Genomic DNA, 15592 nt, shown 5'->3' on the forward strand with positions numbered 1-15592 from the left:
TTTTGCTATTAGATGAATAAAAGTTTAGTTCTATCCTTTCTTTTCAAGAGTTTTCTTAGTGATCAATCCTTGTAATCATGTGCGAGATATATAGTAAAGTTTAGTTCAAGTTTTGCCTTCTTTACTCTCTTGTTTCAATAAAAAGAAAGGAAATAAAAGAAAAGGACCATATGCTAATCTTATGGTAAGTGATGACATTACACAAGGAAAAGTATAAGTAGAAATTCTTATTGTAGATTGACAAACATAGCATTGGTCAATGATGCAAATCATGAAAGAATTAATAAGGGAAGAGAAGATTCACATATAAATATACTATCCTGGAAATCTTTTATGATTGTGAGCACTCATCAAAATATTATATGCCAAAATTGTTGACATTGGACAAGGAAGACAACTTAATGATTTATGTTTGTTCCACATAGAAGTTATATTTTCATAGATCCTTCAACATGTGGTGCTTGCCCCTATCTTTGCTAGCCAAAAACTCCGCACTAAGTAGAGATACTACTTGTGCATCCAAAACCCTTAAACCCCAAATCTTGTTAGAGAGTCCACCATACCTACCTATGGATTGAGTAATATCCTTCAAGTAAGTTGTCATCGGTGCAAAAAGGGCAATAAAAATTGCCTCTAAAAATGTGAGATCATTTAGTGTAAGGGAAAATTGAGCGTTGTACGAACTTGTGATGGTGAAGAATAAAAGCGACATACTACATAATAAAGGTTACCATCACAAGGGGCAATATAATGTGACGTTCTCTTGCACTAAGGGGTTGAGCATACAAACAAAAAGCGCATGGTAACCTCTGCTTCTCTCTGCGAAGGCCCTATCTTTTACTTTCATGTATTTACTTTCATGCAAGAGTCAAAGTTTTTCTCTCTATTCCTTTTAATTTTCTCCTTTGGCAAGCATCATGTGGTGAGGAAAGATCTAGGCACATATATCCAGTTGAACATGGGTAGCATGAGTTATTATTGTTTACATCACCCTTGAGGTGAGTGCGTTGGGAGGCAAACTATAAGCCCCTATCTTTCTATGTGTCCGGTTGAAACGTTTTGCTCATGTGTATGCGGTGAGTGTTAGCAATGATAGAAGACTAACTGATGGTTGAGTACGTGGACTTGCCTAAAGGCTCCGATTCGTGACCCTTCCTGAAAATATGATGAATTGTAGTTGAAAAGTTGACTGAGAACATAGTTCATTGGTTTCCAATAGAGTTTATGCTTTATACTTCGATGATGTGATGAATTGTCACTTGTTCATGAGAAGTCTATGATAAAAGTTTTATGCTAAAGTTTGTTGCTGTTATAATAATTTACCTGATGCTGCTATGTCCGTATTTTTGTTTTTATCGACACCTCTCTCTCTAAGCATGTGGACATGTTTATCAATTTCGATTTTCGCTTCAGGACAAGCGAGGTCTAAGCTTGGGGGAGTTGATATGTCCATTTTGCATCATCTTTACCTACTGTTATTTCTGTTGTTTTATTGTATAATAATGCTTTTTCGAGTAATTCTAATGCCTTTTCTCTCATAATATGCAAGGTATACACAAAGGGGGAGAATTCTGGCAGCTGGAAATCTGGACCTGAAAAAGCTACGTCAAGCTACCTATTCTGCACAACTCCAAATGAGTTGAAACTTCCCGATGATTTTTTATGGAATATTTAAGAATTATTGGAGCAAATAAGTACCAGAGGGGGCCACCAGGTGGGCACAACCCACCTGGGCGCGCTAGGAGGCCCAGGCGCGCCCTGGTGGATCCTACCCACCTCGGCCCACCTCCGGTGCCCCTCTTCTGGTATATAAGTCATTTTTACCTAGAAAAAAAATAAGGAGAGGACTTTCGGGACAAAGCGCTGCCGTCTCGAGGCGGAACTTGGGAAGGAGCACTTTCGCCCTTCGGCGGAGCGATTCCGCCAGGGGAACTTCCCTCCCGGAGGGGGAAATCATCATCATCATCATCATCACCAAGAACTCTCCCATCTTGGGGAGGGCTATCTTCATCAACATCTTCAACAGCACCAACTCCTCTCAAACCCTAGTTCATCTCTTGTGTTCAATCTTTGTACCGGAACTATAGATTGGTGCTTGTGGGTGACTAGTAGTGTTGATTACATCTTGTAGTTGATTACTATATGGTTTATTTGGTGGAAGATTATATGTTTAGATCCATTATTATATTTTATACCCCTCTGATCTTGAGCATGATTATCATTTGTGAGTAGTTACTTTCGTTCTTGAGGTCACGGGAGAAATCATGTTGCAAGTAATCATGTGAACTGGATATGTGTTTGATATTTTGATGATATGTCTGTTGTCATTCTCTTAGTGGTGTCATGTGAACGTCGACTACATGATACTTCACCATATTTGGGCCTAAGGTAATGCATTGTGGAGTAGTTATTAGATGGTGGGTTGCAAGAGTGACAGAAGCTTAAACCCCAGTTTATGCACTATTCCGTAAGGGGCCGATTGGATCCAAAAGTTTAATGATATGGTTAGCATTTATTCTTAATACTTTTCTCATAGTTGCGGATGCTTGCGAGAGGGTTAATCATAAGTAGGAGATTTGTTCAAGTAAGAACAACACCTAAGCACCGGTCCACCCACATATCAAATTATCAAAGTACCGAACACGAATTAAGCCAACATGATGAAAGTGACTAGATGAAATTCCCGTGTACCCTCAAGAACACTCTGCTTATCATAAGAGACCCTTTTTGCCTGTCCTTTGCCTCAAAAGGATTGGACTACCTTGCTGCACTATTGTTACTACTATCATTACTTGCTTGTTACAAATTATCTTGCTATCAAACTACTCCGCTACTTACAATTTTAGCACTTGCAGACATTACCTTGCTGAAAACCACTTGCCATTTCCTTCTGCTCCTCGTTGGGTTTGACACTCTTACTTATTGCAAAGGCTACAATTGACCCATATACTTGTGTGTCATCAGGTTCCCTAGACCTCCTCCGACCTTAACTCCAACTCTATATATTCAAGTTTGGGGAGAAAAAAATAAGAGAGAAGGATTCATCATGTTTTACGATACGGAGCCGTTGCCGCCTCCTGTTCTTCATCGGGAGGGCTGGTCTGGAATCCTTTCGGGGCTCTAGAGACGGGGATTCATCGCCGTCATCATCATCAACCTTCCTCCATCACCAATTTCATGATGCTCACCGTCGTGCATGAGTAATTTCATCGTAGGCTTGCTGGACGGTGATGGGTTGGATGAGATTTATCATGTATTCAAGTTAGCTTTGTTAGGGTTTGATCCCTAGTAACTATGATCTGAGATTGATGTTGCTATGACTTTTCTACGCTTAATGCTTGTCATAGGGCCCGAGTGCCATGAATTCAGATCTGAACCCTTTATGTTTCCATGAATTTATTTGTGTTCTTGATCCGATCTTGCAAGTTGTAGACACCTATTACGAGTTATGATCCGCATACCCCAAGGTGACAATAATTGGATTCTTTTTGGTGATTACTGTAGTTTGAGGAGTTAATATGTTCACTAAGTGCTAATGCTTTGTTCCAGTTCTCTATTAAAAGGAGGCCTTAATATCCCCTAGTTTCCATTAGGGCCCCGTTGCCACGGGAGGGTAGGACAAAATAGGTCATGCAAGTCATTTTCCATAAGCATGTACGACTATATACAAAATACATGCCTACATTATATTGATGAATTAGAGCTAGTTCTGTGTCACCTAAGTTATAACTGTGCATGATGAATGCCATCTGGCATAATTATATATCATTGATCCATTGCCTACGAGCTTTTCACATATTGATCTTTGCTACGTTACTTTTCCGTTGCCACTATTGCAATTGCTTCAAAACTGCTACTGTAACTTTTGCCACCATTATCGTTACTTACATACTACTTTGCTACTAAATACTTTTCTGCAAATATTAAGTCTTTCAGGTGTGGTTGAATTGACAACTCAGCTGCTATACTTGAGAATATTCCTTGGCTCCCCTTGTGTTGAATCAATAAATTTGGGTTGAATATTGTACCCTTGAAAACTGTTGCAATCCCCTATACTTCTGGGTTATCAGTATAATTCATGGAGAAGTTGGGATACAGTAGGTATTATGCAATAATAAAATATGAATGGGTTAATAACAGTACCTAAAGTTTGTGATTTAGTTGTTATACTAACAGATCTCACGAAGGTTTCTGTTGAGTTTTGTGTGCTAAAGTTTTCAAGTTTTGAGTGAGTTCATGATGGATGAAGGAATTGAGAGTGGCAAGAGCCTAAGCATGGGGATGCCCAAGGCACCCCAGCATAATATTCAAGGACACCCAAGCATCTAAGCTTGGGGATGCCCCGGAAGGCATCCCCTCTTTTGTCTATCAACCATCGGTAAATTACTTGGAGCTATATTTTTATTCATTACACATTAGTTTTGCTTGGAGCATCGTGTATTATATGGTCTTTGCTTTGTTTGTTTTTTAGTTTGCCACAATCATCTTTCCTAGACACACCTTTTGAGAGGGACACACATTTATTCGTGATTTGTTAGAATACTCTTTGTGCCTCACTTATATCTTTTGAGCTAGGCAGTTGCTCTAGTGCTTCACTTCTTTTTTTAGAGCATGTCGGTGGTTATATTTTAAATAAATAGTTGCACTCTCATGCTTCACTTATATCTATAACGCCCGGATAATTAAGCTACAGTAATCCCCAAGTTAATGGTGCCATGTCATCCGGTAATTGCCTTTGGCTCCTAGGTGCATATGCACCCATTGTCGAAATACACATTCTGAAAAGTTGAAAAATTCGAAACAAAATTCCCACGTGTATATCCGGACATTTTATGTGTGTTCACAAGGTTTTGGTGAAAAATGACGTTTTTTGTGGCTTGTGTAAAAAAGACAATTTCTGATGCTTCATTCTAACTATTCACGAGGCATTTCTTTATCTTTTTTACACAAGCCACAAAAAACGTCATTTTTCACCGAAACCTTGTGAATGCACATAAAATGTCCGGATACACACGTGGGATTTTTGTTTCGAATTTTTCAACTTTTCAAAATGAGTATTTTGACAATGGGTGCATATGCACCTAGGAGCCAAAACACCGCGTCTCATCACATTACTGTTGCTAATCCTCATTTGATCCTAGGCATATTTCAAATTCAAATCCAAATTAAAGACCAAAATCCAAATTTATCTAACATGCTATGGTGGTGAACCAACATTTTTATAAAGTGGTTTAATGCTCCAAACTAATTAAAACAAGGGCTAAAAACAATTATTAAATGCTTTTAAATAACAAACAAATACAAACTTATTTTACTAAAGTGCCAAAATGTTTGTGGTAGTGGCATAATTAATAATACTAATTTAGGGGCTAGTTGTATATTTTAGAAAAACTAAAATAAAATGAAACTAAAAAGAAAAATAAGAAAATAAAATGAAAAGGAAAAGAAAAGCCTCTGGCTCCCTCTGGGCCTTAACCCAGCTGGCCACAGGTCGGCCCTACAGCCAACCGGCCCAGCCCACTCCTTCTCTTTGTATTCTTCCTCCCCCGCTCTATTCCTCCGACCGAACCCCGTGCTCCCCTCGAACCCGCTCGCCCCCCACAATGCCATGATGCCGGCGAGAAGATAAGGCCAGTTGTGCCCCTCGATCCCCTCTCCCACTCACTTCCCCCTTGTTTCCCCTCGCATGCTCGCTCTACCCTCTCGTCTCCACCTCACCTATCACTGTTGTAGCCATGGCCGCGGCATAGCCGCCGCCACCGCCTCCCTCACACCTGTCCGACTTGCCCCTGAGCACCGCCACCCTCGTCCACGCCTTCTGTGTGGAGCAGATCAAGCCAGGTCCACTACAACGACGCTAGCGACCCCTTCTTCAACCTCGGGCAACCGAGGACGTCGTCGACCGATTTTTCACCGTAGAGCTCCCTCCGGTTCCCTTGACCGCTCCCCTGCACCCACAATGAGCCCCGCAGCGCTTCCTCTCTCTCCCCTAGTCCTTCTCCTGCCCGTAGCTGCCCCGCCATGTTACCGGGATCCGCCGCCCGCTAATGCCACCACCCACGCTGTGCGCGCTCCCTAGCCCCGCGCGAGCCACCGGCGCACTCCAGGGCACGCGCAGCACCAAGCCGTAGCCCCAGCCAAAACCCTAGGCCGCCCCCACCGCGATTCGAACAAGGCCCGAGCATTGCCGCCGTCCTCGTCACTCACCGCCGTTGAGTCCGGCCGCCCCAGCCGCCCCCACTATTTGACGCGGCATCACCTACTCGTTGGAAGGAGCCGCTTCACACGCCAAACGATGCACCATACGCGATTTTCGGTGAGGCCCATGGTGCTCCGCCGCGATTTTGCTCGCCGGCGACGAACCTCCGGTGCCCGCTGAACTGGCCGGCCTGGGGCCACCCCACAGTCAGTAACTGGTGACCCTAGTGGCCCCGCGGCCCCACGTTGACTGGTTTAACCAGTCATCAGTGCTTACTGGGCAACCCCCAGTCGCTGACATGCGGGAGGCCCCATTTAATTAAATTAATTTAATTTTAAACTAATCTGTTAATTAGATTAGGAGCTAATAGATGGGGCCCACCTGTTAATTAACCTAATAAATTGAATTTAACCCTCTATTTAGCCCACTGTGTATGACATGTGGGACCCAGCTATCAGGCTTGACCTGAGTCAGCTAGGTTGACTCCTGACATCACCCTGACCTCATGCTGACGCATTAATTCCTTTTCTGAATTAATATAAATAATAATAATTCCAGAAAATGTTTCAAACTTTGAAAATTAATGGACGTGCAAAAAGGACGTATCAGCAGCCCCTGGTGTTTGGAAGACCGCACGAGGGGCTCTAACAGCACCTGGTCGGTAGACCGGTCCGTCGCACTCTGCATTTTATTATGGCATTATGCGGAATAAATTCTTAAATATTTTACGACCTCTCGAACAGCTGACCAGCTCTCGCCTTATCATGACAGTCAGTTTTCGGCTTTTTCTACTGAGGTGCTCGTCCGGAAGAACCGGGACACAATCGCAGTAGTTCTCCCAGCGCTACCTTAGCCGATATAGCGGAATGTAAGGTACCAAAACATGGGAGCCGGGAAAACCCAACTAATGACCCAAGACATGATTCGGAGTTGATGCATATAATGCTATAAGTTCGGGGTGCCGAGCGACCGAGAAGGTGGTCGGACTTTGTTGCCATAGTGAGGGTATAATGAAGCCCCTGGCGTTTTAAGGCATAATACGATGTTTGGATGCCGTTTATGACTAAAAATGTCAATGAGAAATGATAGCAGGTAAGCGTCAAATGACTCTACAGGTTGTATTCGAGGAATGCGGCTATGCGTATGAGTATGGTGCATGTTATAAAGAAGAGGCATGACGGCAGAACCTGTTGGGACCGGGCGGTAGGGAGCTGTGTACGGATCCGAAGTAATGTCCGGATTGTATTCGGGGGGAATATATGAAGATTCCCACCTTGTTCATCCGAGCTGATTCCATGTCGCCAGTCAGTTATGTTCAAGGGCGAACCTGCGAAGAAAATTCTAGAGGCATTTGTGTGCCACAGAGTGGCTGAGCCGTGGGATGTGGCCCGTCCCGGCTTATGCCGGAGGGTTTATCTAAGCCCTGATCAGGCTGAGATATCGGGAAGCATTTCAGACTCCTTTATCGGTGTCTGGGAGTTTGGCTGTCGAATCAAGGTTCGATTGAAAAAGCCGCGACTCGCTGCTTCTATTGCTAAAGTGGCCGGATACTCTTCGGCGCCGAGGTGAGGCTCGGTCTTGCCCGTGATCGTGACTACGTTGTGTGGGCCTGGTATTTTAAGATTGCCATAGGCGTGGCGTGATACCGCGTTGAATCATAGTTCACACTGGCGATGCATAATAGCTACTGCCTAGAGGGATAATGTTGAAGACCAACTCTTCAGTATGGTGACATTTTGGTGATCCGAAGACCATCTTCAGAGTGATGGGGCCTATACAACTGACCTCCGCACCTGGTATGACACCTTGAAATGATGTTCTTAATAGGTTTGATCCTTGAGTGATCCATACCTATCCAGCGCACTATGTCCTAGTGCAGCAAGTTTTGGACTATTGTCTCCGCAAATAGGAGGATATCGCTGGTTGATACTGGCTAGATGGTTTAGTCGATCGAAGATGATCGGTCGTATTTTGATACGGTGGGGCAACTTGCTTTGTCGAGTTGACGTCCCGAAGAGTGCACGTCCGCTCCCATTTGGGGATGTGGATGGTGCTTGTCATGTTCACGGTTTTGGTTGGCGGAAGAAATTTCTTTTGCCCTATGTTGCTTGATGATTTGGGCTTCTTGCCCTGGGACCCCTTCTTACTGTTTCCGGCACCGACCTGCCGACCTATTTAAAGACCCAGCATTATCTATTGGTATGATTGGCTGCCGTTCCTGGGGTACCATGAATTTGACATGGACGGTCAAGTATGCGGTTTAGGCTGGATGGGCCCAAACTATTATTTTGAAGTGTCTTCTCCCGCTCAACAGGCTGAGGGCTACGGGCTCCTGTATTGACTGTCGTGTCCTGGGCGTCATCCTTTGTCTTGGGACACTTATATTTGTTGCGCCGAGGTTTACAGACGCTGTTCCTGGCTACTGATGTGCCCGGGGTGCTTGTTATGTTGTTGTTTAGTATGTATTACTGGTCTTGCATGTAGCCCCTGGCCGCAATGTGTTGGCGGCGGGGTGTATGCTGGCGTTCTGTTTTTAGTGCCTCCTCCTCGAATTGAGGTAGTAGCCTACGCTTTGGGTAACATTTTGTTCGGCGCTTGAGTTCGTATTCCTCGGCTGCCCGGACCTTAGTCCGTCTGTCTTGTAGCTGCTGTTACTTCTTCTTCAGGCTTCTTGCAGTGGCTATGAGCCGACGCTTGAGGCGCTCCTGCTCTATGGGATCCTTAGGCCCGCCGAATTCGTCGTCGCCTAGGCTCACCTTGTCTTCGGAGAGAGGCATATAGTTGTCATCCTTCGAATCTCCGTCCGTCGCCTGTTTTCCTGGGCTAGCATGCCCATGCTTCTGTTCGGCCTGTTCAAAGGTAGGTTGATCAGGATTGTATTCTTCTTCGGCACCATCTGGATTGTTTTCTTCTCCTGTGTCGGTATTACTGTGGCGGGGCTGAGAGCGGCGCCGGTGACGCCCATGCTTTGATTTCTTCCCTGAGGGGTTATCTTCTGTTGCCTCATCACCATTGTTTTCTTTGGGGGTGTCCACCATATATATATATCATGTGAGGAGGTGGCTGTCCAGCGCCCTGTGAGCGGTGGTTCCTGTTCTTCTCTCGTATCGTCGTTTATACTGTCGATGTCTTCGAAGTCAAAGTCAAGCACGTCGGTCAAATCATCGACCGTGGCTATGAAGTGGGTGGTGGGTGGGTAACAAATTTCTTCGTCGCCTGCTTCCCACTTGAGCCGGGCATAGTTCGGCCAGGAGTCTCCTGACAGAGAGAGAGAGACCTTAACGAATTTAGCACATCGCCAAAGGGGGAGTGCTGAAAGATATCCGCGGCGGTGAACTCCATTACTGGAGCCCATTCGGACTCGATGGGCCCGGGCGCACGCGGTTCGGAACCCATGTCCGGACATAGGTCCGGGGGTCCAATGATGCTGATTCCCTTAATGGCGGGATCTATGTTCGGCTCTACCACCGAAGAGTATGCGGCCTCCATAGCAGGGTCCATCCACCCGTCCTCGGTCGACATGATCTGCCCCGGATTTAGGTCCGGAGCGGCTGCAGGGGTGGTGTCCCGAATACTGTCCGACAACAGATTTAAGTCATGCTCGTCGCGGCTGTTCGGCACTCCTGATGTGGGCCCGAATCCGTCGAAGATCAAGTCTCCGCGGATATCGTTCGTGTAATTCAAGTTTCCAAACCTGACCTAATGGCCAGGGGCGTAGTTGTCGATCTGCTCCAGATGGCCAAGCGAATTGGCCCGCAGTGCGAAGCCGCCGAACACGAAAATCTGTCCGGGGAGAAAAGTCTCACCCTAGACCGCATTGTTGAAGATTGGGGTCCCGAACTGTGCGTCTAAGGCTAATGGTAACAGGAGACTGGGGACACGATGTTCACCCAGGTTCGGGCCCTCTCGATGGAGGTAATACCCTACTTCCTGCTTGATTGATCTTGATGATATGAGTATTACAAGAGTTGATCTACCACGAGATCGTAGAGGCTAAACCCTAGAAGCTAGCCTATGATTGTTGTTGTCCTATGGACTAAAACCCTCCGGTTTATATAGACACCGGGGGGGCTAGGGTTACACAGAGTCGGTTACAGAGAAGGAGATCTATCATCCGGATCGCCAAGCTTGCCTTCCACACAAAGGAGAGTCCCATCCGGACGCGGGACAAAGTCTTCAATCTTGTATCTTCATAGTCCAACAGTCCGGCCAAAGTATATAGTCCAGCTGTCCGGATACCCCCTTATCCAGGACTCCCTCAATCAGTGTGAACTATTACTTTAGAATCAATAACATAATATCTGAATTTATCACATGCAAACACAACTGCTTAAAGTTCTTTCTCAATATTAGCATAATTTCTTTGAGCCATGTCCAGAGTTTTACTAACATAATGAATAACATTCAATTTCTTATCAACTATTTATCCTAGAACAACACCAACATCATAGTCACTAGCATCACACATAATTTCAAAAGGTAAATTCCAATCAGGTGGTTGAAAAGTAAGTGCGGAAATTAAGGCTTTCTTAAGTATTTCAAAGGCTTCTACACAATCATCATCAAAAAAATGGAACATCTTTTTTCAAAAGATTAGTAGGAGGCCTAGAAATTTTAGATAAGTCTTTAGTGAACCTCCTATAGAAACCAGCATGACCAGGAAACTTCTTATTTCTTTGATATCTTTAGGACATGACATTTTCTCAATTGCATCAATTTTAGCTTTATCAAGTTCAATATCTCTTTCAGAAATTTTATGCCAAGGACTATACCTTCGTTCACTATAAAGTGACACTTATCTCAGTTTAAGACAAGATTAGTTTCTTCACATCTCTGCAAAACTCGATCAAGGTTGTTTAAGCAATCATCAAAAGAAGTCCCATAAATGGAAAAATCATCCATGAACACCTCAACAATCTTTTCACAAAACTCAGAGAATATAGCAGTCATACATCTTTGAAAGGTAGCAGGTGCATTACATAAACCAAAAGGAATACATCTATAAGCATAAGCTCCGAAAGGACAAGTAAAGATGTTTTCTCTTGGTCTCTTGTGATACAGGTATTTGAGAAAAACCATAATAATCATCTAGAAAGCAAAATTGTGTATGCTTAGACAAGTAAATGTGGTTTTCTCTTGGTTTTCTTCTGATACAGTTATTTGAGAAAAATAAAGTTCACAAATTTGAGAAGAAATTCCCATGAATTTTTAAAAAGTTCATTGATTTAAAAAAACATGAACTTTGAGAAAAAAATTGTGTATTTGAAAAAAGTTCATCGATTTTGAAAATTCCAAAGAAGTTCAAGTTTTTTTAATAATGAATTTGAAGAAAACCATCAATTTTGGAAAAAATCACGAATTTGAAAAAACTTCATAGATTTTGGTGGGAAAATCATTGATTTTTAAGAGAAAAAAATCATGAATTTGAAAAATGGTCATCGATTTTGGAAAAAGAAGTCATGAATTTTAAAAAAGATTGCGCATTTTAGGAAAGGAAAAGAAAACATAAATATAAAATTAAATAAGAAAAAAGGAACAAGAAAAAAGAAAAAAGAAAAAAGAAAAAGAAAGAAAAGGAGCAAGAAAAAAACAAATAAGAACCATCCGAAAACCGACCAGTGAAGCGGGAAAACCGGTTTAGGAAGCTTCTAGAGGCTTCCCAAAACCAGGGGCTTTCATGAACCAAAGAAAGAAGAAAAGGTAAAAAAGAGAAGTATATGGGCACAAGCTTTAAGATGTCCTTGTTGGTTAGTGTGGTTCTCTCTGAACGAAGATGCCTTGAGTTTGAATCACGTCACTCGCACCCCCTCTGGGAGAGGGTGTGTGTGCCGATTGGCGATATAGCCTTTTTTTACGGGAAAATTTACATTATTAATCAAAAGATAGCAACATCGTCTGCCAAGCAATTTACAATGAAGTCAGGCGGGTCATGAACCCAGCGAGTAGGACTTTCCGTACGACCCCAACATGCTAACTCATGAGCTAGACTCTCTAATGCAATTCTCAATAGTAAACTTCCCGAAATCCTCCAGATAACTGCGACATTCATCCAAAACCGGTCCTGCCACCATAGAGTATCCTCCATTTAGTTTGAGTGCCTCCACCACCGTGATGTTATCTGATCTAACTATCACATTATGGCACCCCATTTCCTTTGCTAGCTTTAATCCTTGTAGAATTGTTGCGGCTTCAGCTGTCTCAATATCAGCCACGTGCTCGAGTGTAGCTGTCGCTGCAGACATGAAGTTTCCGTGATGATCACGGATGACCACTCCACAAGATCCTGCATAATCTCCTTCGCTGAACGATGCATCAACGTTAATGATCATCTGACCAGCTGGAAAGCCCGACCAAATGTTCACTTTTGGTGTCATTTTTGTTTGTGCTCCACAGGCGTAATTCAGAGCAAGGGCTGCCACTGCTACTGCCGTTCGCGCTGGAGAGGCAACATCCTCCCCTCGCACAAACTGTCTCCTTTGCCACCAAATATACCAACAAGCTGTGGTAAAAAACTCCGGTAGCTCAAGCACGCCCTCGTATTGTCTCCGAAAGTAGGTATCACAAAGAAAAAACTCTATAATTGCTGAACCCTCTCGATCCAATTGACAAGCGAAGTTTATATCATCCGCGACCCCCAGAGATCTCCACACTTCTTGCACTCTGATGCATTTGAACAGCATGTGTGCGAGATCCTCTGCTCCTTCTGAACAAAACAGACAGCAAGATAAATTACCCACATGTCGGTTCATTAGCACACTACGACATGGTATAGTGTTATGAAGGCATCTCCATATATGAATCTTTATTTTCGCTGGCACTTTCAGATTCCACAAAGATTTCCATACTTGATGTGGTGCCATAGCAGATCGGACCATGCTGCTATCATGTGATGCATAGCTCATTTCCCACTGTTTATAGTAAGCGGAGCGTACTGAAAAAACTCCACTTTTCGTTAGATGTCATGCCACATAGTCTTCCGTTTCTACATGAAACAATGGGATTTGAAGGATCCATGCTGCATCAATATTCCAGAAATTGTCCCGGATCAGTTGTTCATCCCATTCTCCCGTACTTGGGTCAATAAGCTCGCTAACCTTTGTGAGAACTCGGTTTCCACAGGCTTAAGGATTTTCTTTGATGCACTGTTTGGAATCTAGCAGTCATCCCAGATATCAATCTTGTTCCCATTGCCCACTCTCCAAATACAGCCATGTTTGAAAGTTTGAATTCCTGCCCAAATGCTCTGCCACACATAGGACGAACCTTTTTTAGTTGGCTGTTAAGTATATCTCCCGTGGGATAATATTTGGCTCGTAGTACTCGCGCACAAAGAGAATCATAATTGTCAATTAGTCTCCAGCATTGTTTCGCTAGCATTGCCAAATTGAAACTCTGAATATCCCGAAATCCCATACCTCCTCTCTCCTTTGGGATGCACATCCTCCACCACGCAAACCAATGCATCTTGCGATGATCATCCTCATCACCCCACCAGAAATGCGACATTGCATCAGTGATTCCCTTGCATATTTTTTTGGGAATTTAAATACACCCATCGCATAGGTTGGGATGGCTTGGGCCACCGCCTTCAGCAAAGCCTCTTTTCCCCCGAAAGATAGGCTTCTCTCCTTCCAACCATTTACCAATGCTTGGATCCTTTCAATTAAGTGTTTAAAACAGTCCACTCGATCCACCCCAATCATAGATGGTAGGCCCAAATATTTATCTGAGATGATCTCAGTCATAATGTTCAAAATCTGGCATACATCAGCCTTTACTTCCACCTTTGTATTCGGACTGAAGAAAATAGAACACTTCGACTCACTAACCATTTGACCAGACGCTGCACAATACTCATCCAATATCGATCTCAGCGTGTTAGCATTCTGATCATCCGCTCTCATGAGAATTAATGAATCATCCGCAAAAAGCAGGTGGGATATAGTTGGTGAATCTCTACATACCTGCACTCCAATAAGGTTTCCCGCCTCTTCCTCATGAGCAATTAACGCTGACAGTCCTTCAGCACATAACAGGAACAGATAGGGGGATAGAGGATCCCCCTGCCTCAGGCCTCGAGTCGGCAAGAAAGGAAGTGTTTCGTTGGAATTAAACTGAACCTTATACTCGACTGTTCTCACACATGACATAACCATCTGGATCCATTGGGCATGAAACCCCAGCTTGGTGAGCATGGCCTCTAGAAAAGTCCATTCCACTCTGTCATATGCCTTGTGCATATCAAGTTTTATTGCACAAGTGCCAACCTTTCCCTTCTTCCGTTTCTTCATCGTATGTAGGCATTCATACGCCACTATGACATTGTCACTGATGATGCGGCCCGACACAAACGCACTTTGGCTCTCGCTGATAATATCTGGGAGGAGAACCTTTAGGCGCGCCGCAAGCATCTTTGAGATCACTTTATAGACCACGTTGCATAAACTTATGGGTCTAAACTGGGTAACTCTTTCCGGATTATCCACTTTCGGAATTAGGACTATAGTGGTTGAGTTCCACCCCTCTGGTATAATGCCTGTATTAACAGCCTCAAGTACCTCCTTGGTCAAATCGCCTCCAAGCAAGTGCCAATTTTTTTTGTAAAAGATGGCGTGTAACCCATCTGGTCCTGGCGCTTTTAAGTCACCAATGCTGAGCTCTCTTTACCTCCTCCTCTGAATAAGGTGCAATAAGAGACTCATTCATATAATCTGTAACTCTCCTCTTGACTTTATTGATAACATTCATATTCGGTACACTCACTTCAGCAGAGAAGAGGTGCTGAAAATAATCACTAATCAAGCTACTCATAGCATCATTACTTTATCTTCTCACTCCCGAGTCATCCAGCAGGTGCTTTATATGGTTTCTCTTCTTCCTAGCAGATGCAAAGTTATGAAAGAAATTGGTGTTCCGGTCACCATATCTGAGCCAGTTTGCTCGGCTGCGCTGGACCCAGTATAATTCTTCCTTTTCTAGATTTTCCTCTATCTCCATTAACAGAATTTGCTGCCTGTCTCCCGCCTCATCAGTAAGGGGGCCCGACCGCAGCTTTTCCAGCTCCTCCTTCAGTTCCTTCAATCTGCGTTGTGGTGCCTTCAAGATCGAGCGATCCCACTGATGCAGAGTGCAATGGAAACTCCTTGTTCGTTCTGCAATTGGCGCCATCGGGTCTGTACGTTCCCATGCATCGGACACCACCTGCATGATGTTATCCTCTTGCAGCCACCTCGACTCAAAACATCTCCGATGGGTATGAGAGTCTACCCGCGCATCTCCCTCGGTATCGATGAAAAGTGGTCTGTGATCTGATTTTATATGAGCAGTGTTTATGACCTTTGTATTTGGGAACAGTCCATGAAACTGCCCGTTGCATACCGATCGGTCCAGCCG

Source organism: Triticum aestivum, chromosome 2B, assembly GCF_018294505.1.
Source record: "Triticum aestivum cultivar Chinese Spring chromosome 2B, IWGSC CS RefSeq v2.1, whole genome shotgun sequence".
NCBI classification, from domain to species: Eukaryota; Viridiplantae; Streptophyta; class Magnoliopsida; order Poales; family Poaceae; genus Triticum; species Triticum aestivum.